Source organism: Schistocerca serialis, chromosome 4, assembly GCF_023864345.2.
Source record: "Schistocerca serialis cubense isolate TAMUIC-IGC-003099 chromosome 4, iqSchSeri2.2, whole genome shotgun sequence".
NCBI lineage: Eukaryota > Metazoa > Arthropoda > Insecta > Orthoptera > Acrididae > Schistocerca > Schistocerca serialis.
The window spans coordinates 730,353,424-730,359,489 of NC_064641.1; positions in this window are offsets into that span (position 1 = coordinate 730,353,424).

Below are 6,066 nucleotides of genomic sequence, written 5' to 3' on the forward strand. Positions count from 1 at the left end.
CACAGTTCAACTTGCAAGCGCATGAAACAATGTGAAGAAGTGCTTCAGGTGCTGGATCTTGGCTCATTATAACGGGTATTGGACCGTGGTCACTGTGATTGCAGCCCCATTTCTCAGGAGGTTCCCAGTTTCCCATCCACCTTCGGACTTGTTGGTAAGTCCGCAACGAATGATGTTGTGCAGCATCTTGTGTAGGTGGCAACCGTGCAAGATTCAGTTTGCTTTTTGTGGCAGACTTGGCGAATAGCTGGTACCGCAAATGGTCTAGTGTGTGGGAACTGCTGACACCTCCACTATACAATGCTATGGTAACCTGTTCTCCTGCGGTTATTATTTTTTCACGGGTAGCATGTGGTTTATTGAACGTGCAAAGCGCTGAGGTTAGATGTTCATTTTTCGTAACAATATTGCAGCACTTAATTTTTCCTTGACCAAAAAAAGCAGATGTTGTATCACATCCCCTAAAGGCGTGAGTGAACAGAATGTATTCACTGTCAAACTTGTAAGATGCAGTGGAAAACCACTTGTCTTCTGCATTTCCTCTTCCTGGCTTTAAGAAAAATAAGTTTTCAATGCCTTGCCCCAAACCGGTAATGAGCACAAGCAGGTCAACATCTTCTCCTACAATGACAACACTTCCAAAATCTGTGGTTCTTGAAATGGCAGATGTTACAATTATAACGTCAGCATCTTCTTGTGCCTAGTGCACTTCAATTCTACACTCCAGAAATTCCATTTTAAGAAGTGTGATCAAAAGCATCTTGTTTCGTTCATTGTACAAGAACTTGTCCTGAGGGACTTGGTTCACCATCTCTGATTCAACCACAACGTCAACCGAAGAATGTTGTTTGGACCTACAAATCCTCTCAGCACTCTTTGTGCTACATTTGTCTCCCTCACATGGATACCCATCAAATACAATAGCTAATTGAGATCCAAAATGACGTTGCAGGTAAGAAACACAGCTTTGGGCTACTGACTTGAAGCAAACATTTCGAGTCCAAGTCAGTTTGTGGATAAGGTACCCTCCATCAATGACAAAAAATTTACTCGGTCCACCTGACTTCACATCTTCGACTGGAACGAAGGCATTGTAGAATGAAGATTTTGTTCCTTTTCGCATGCCTTTTTCTGAGAATAGGGACATTGGGTGAGGAGCAAGTTCATATTTCAGAAAGGCTTTTAACTCTTCTTCACTTTGTTTCATTAAACAAATCCTTTGGAAAAGAGTTGAAGGATCAACAGGAGTAATTTTAGTGCTCCCAGCTTTTACAGAATTGAACGCAGAAAGGAGAGTCACAACTTTATCTTTTCTACAGAACTTTACATCGTGGAAATTGTCACCAACTATTCTTTGATCGAAATTTGAAAAATTGGTATTTTTTGACGCGCTGTAGCGCCTTAGATACTCGGAGTAGAAAAAAATGGTAAGAATAAAATTTGTAGAGAATTTTGTGCTCTTTAAAAAAGAAAATAGACGTCAAAGCGATAGGAGCAAATGAAACTGAGATATTTTGAAAAAACTGAAAAAAGTCCGAAATTTTCGAAGTTTTTTGACTGCAGAAAGTTTTCCCAAGAGAAATTTTGTTGGCAAAACTTGGTTTCATAACCTTTCCAACAATATGAACGAGTTAAAAAAATAAAATTTTCTACCCCACCTTTTGCAAGGTACAGGCTTTTCTTCTGACAGTTTCACTGGACTATATATGTTATTGTTAGTCAGGGCCATTCTTTTGTAGGGATTACTGAAAATCAGATTGCGTTGCACTAAAAATATTGTGTGTCAGTTTAGTGAATGTCTGAGTACGTTCAGTTTTGCTCAGCTGTTTTAAAATTAAATATCGTAGGGGTTTATCAGCACAGTAATTGATTAATTTTTCTAAGGGACGTTTCACCCGTTGCCGGCATATATTCTGCTCCTCTTGAATAGCATGAATAGTACCAAGGGCGTCGGTGAGCTTATCCACATCCGCTTGTCTCGAAACGCAGCAGAGAGGTTTGACATTGAATGCAGGTCATTGGCGCAAAGAATTGTGATTAGGAACTTTACTCCTCCACCTCTGATCGCCTTTCCGGTAAAATACTGGTAGCGAAAATCTGCCACCACCGGGATTCGAGCTGGCTCACCACCACCGGGTGCCATCGCACAGGTGTTCGTTAGCGAGTGCGGCTACGAAGGTGGATGTGTATACGATGGTTGTCTTCAAATACAGATATGCGCAGGATAATACCAACAACAAAGAGAATGATTCACACATTAACTCATGAACAGAATAGTAGAGCCCGCACGTAGTTTACATATCCACGGATACTATTAAGAATCAGTATGAAGTAAGACCTACAATATCATATCAGTGGTAGGAAAGATGAAAGGAGGACAGATTTAAAATTTCCTTACTCTCTGTGCTGATTATGACTCTGGCGTAGTATATTGTCGCACTGAAATGGCACTAATTAATTTTAAATAAGATTCGATATTGTATGTCAATGTTTTATTTATGCAACATGTACTAGATTAAGTTTGTCTGTATCGTGTAATTTCTGTTTGAAGTATTTGCTGGGCTTCGTGTGGTGTTATGGGCCCAGCGACCGACGTCTAACGTCAGCACGGGTGTAAAATGGTTCAAATGGCTCTGAGCACTATGGGACACAACATCTTAGGTCATAAGTCCCCTAGAACTTAGAACTACTTAAAGCTAACTAACCTAAGGACATCACACACACCCATGCCCGAGGCAAGATTCGAACCTGCGACCGTAGCACTCCCGCGGTTCCGGACTGCAGCGCCAGAACCGCACGGCCACCCCGACCGGCAGCACGGTTGTAGCAGAGACACCTCAACGCCGTATGTCGCTCCAAGAAATACTTCTAACAGCAGTCTTCCTTGCATAAAAATTGACGCAGATGTATAAAAAAGAATGTCAGTCGTTTGACTTGATTTCAGTACGTTGCATGAAATGCAGAAGTACAGCAAACTGCTACTCTTAAGTCTGTGACTACTCATACAAGTAGTCCTGAGCAACATATGTACAGTTACGTTCTGAAGAACGAAGACGAGAATTTTACACGGCCAGAAACTGTCTCATTTTATCCTCGAAAGGTCGCACAGTGGTACGGTATTGCGCTCGCGTTCGGGAAGAGGCGGTTTAAATCCCCGTCCAGCCGTCCAGATTTAGATATTTCTTGACTTCCCTAAAGAGATTAAAGAGAGTGCAGAGATGGTTCCTTCTTTGGAAGGGTGCGATCATTTTTCTGCCACAGCCTTACCAATTAGAGCTTGTGCGCTGTCTCTAATGACATCACCGCTGACGGGACGTTATCACTAATCTCCTTCCCTTTTCTTTTTCTTCTTGAAGTGAGCGTGACAGGAAACATCAACTGAACCCAGAGACATGCTCCCAGGCCCGTAACAGGCCTGCGTAGCACGTACGAAAGTGTGTCACAGATCCTTACGTAACTAACGCGGGAATTTTTCGAGGCAAGGTGAAGTTATTCTCGCAAAACCCTGTTGGCTAAATCGAACGGAACAGGTGACTGTGTGACAGTTATGATGCCTCCTTTGCATACCTCGCTCAGGGATTTTAGTGCAAGAGGGATTAGATCCTGTACCGAAGCATCTGCATAATTTTCCCCATCCTATACAAACAAATGAAACAGGACAAAACAGTCGTCAACATTGGTATGAAATACTCTGTCATATGTGTACAATAGCTTTCGAATTATACAGTAGCGCTCAAAAATATTTTGTAGAAAGCATTAGTTAGAATTATATAAAGGTAAGTGAGTAAAAGAAAAGCTTCCAAGTAGATAATTTAAAAGACTGTAATTATAATCCATTTAGTACAAATATAAATTTGTTTCGAACAAATTTATCTTACATCAAAACAGAAATAACAATTTTTCTGATCCAAAAATAATTTGTAGGTCTAAGTATGTAAGAAACTAAAAAAATTGGAATCTGAAGAACAAATCAGTATTTCGTTGCATTCCAATGGGGTCTGATGAGAACTGCATATCTGTTTGGCACTGAATCCTCAAACGTTTGTAATAGGTCAAGTGAGATTTTAGTACCATAATGCAGCAGCAAAATTGTCGTCGTCTGAGAAGTATATGCGACGAACACGCCGATCCAGTGCATAGCAGAGGTCTTCAGTTGGGTTTAGATTCGGGCTCTGGCTTGGTCGCTACGGAACTTTTATTTTTTATCTGAAAATACGTTTTTTTAAACGGCGCCGACCGGAGTGGCCGAGCGTTTCTAGGCACTACAGTCTGGAACCGGCGACCGCTACGGTCGCAGGTTCAAATCCTGCTTCGAGCGTGGATGTGTGTGATGTCCTTAGGTTTCAGTAGTTCTAAGTTCTAGGGGACTGATGGCCTCAGAAATTAAGTCGCATAGTGCTCAGAGCCATTTGAACCATTTTGAACGGCCGAAAGTGTGTTTTTAGTCATTGTCCCGCTGAGACAATAACGTGTCATATTCTTTCTCCCGAGTGGAACCATATTCTTTCCTAAAATGTCGCTGTACAGGAAACGATCCAATTTGCCTTCCATTTGAACTGGAGGACCAACCCCACGTTTAGAAAAACATCCCCATACCATTACGCTACCACCACTGTACTTAATAATCAGTACCTGGTAGTTTTTGTTGTCCCTTTGGTGTTTTGATTGACACACATACTGCGCACCATCAGAAGAAAATAAGTTAAATTTGCTATCGTTGTTGTGTTGTTGTTGTTGTTGTTGTTGTGGTCTTCAGTCCAGGGCCTGGTTTGATGCAGCTCTCCATGCTACTCTACCCTGTGCAAGCTTCTTCATCCCCCAGTACCTGCTGCAACCTACATCCTTCTGCATCTGTTTAGTGTATTCATCTCTTGGTCTCCCTCTACGATTTTTACCCTCCACGCGGCCCTCCAGTACTAAATTGGCGATCCCTTGATGCCTCAGAACAAGTCCTACCAACCGATCCCTTCTTCTAGTGAAGTTGTGCCACACATTCCACTTCTCCCCTGTTCTGATCAATACTTCCCCATTAGTTATGTGGTCTATCTATCTAATCTTCAGCATTCTTCTGAAGCACCACATTTCGAAAGCTTCTTTTCTTGTCTAAACTATTTATCGTCCATGTTTCACTTCAGTGCATGGCTACACTCCACACAAATACTTTCAGGAACGACTTCCTGACATTTATATTTATACTCGATGTTAACAAATTTCTCTTCTTCAGAAACGCTTTCCTTGCCATTGCCAGTCTACATTTTATATACTCTCTACTACCACCATCGTCAGTTATTTAGCTCCCCAAATAGCAAAATTCATTTACTACTTTAAGTGTCTCATTTCCTAATCTAATTCCCTCAGCATCACCTGATTTAATTAGACTACATTCCATTATCCACGTTTTGCTTTACTATCATCACTCCACAAAACATGATACCAGTCTGTAGCATTTCAAGTTTGATGCTTCTTTGCAAATTCTGTCCTGGCCTTCCTATTTTTTGGTTTATGTGACGGTCGTCTAGCACTTACATCACGTGCTTCTAGGTGACGTTTTACAGCAGAGACCTGTAAGTGCAGTCCATGAGGGTGCTTCAGATCATCTCCAATTTGTCAAGCCGATTTTCTTGTATCAGCAGGCGGCTGCTTACAAATCATTCTGTCTTCCATCCTTGTTGTTTTTCAAGGACGACCTGATCTTGGCTCATTTTTTGCTGTTCCTTCCTGGTTTGCCGTCGCCTCCACGCACTTATTACTTGTTGTGATATGGCATAGTTTCTAACAACGCTGGACTGCGGCTTTTCCTTCTCAAAAGCATGCAAAACAGTTAGTCTTACATCAAACGAGTATTCTTTGTGTTTTGGCGTACTTTTAGTTGTCTCTACAACAAAAATAAACACTGTCTGAGCGCCGAAGTGACAATAGTTAACGAATAGTGTACCACAAAAGCAATTTACAAAATACGAACTATAGGAATACATTCTTACAATGTTACTGTATGATCTTGCTTGTAGACATGTGACTAACCACAGCGGCGTGAAGTTCTTGATGGAGTGACAGAGTTATATGCAT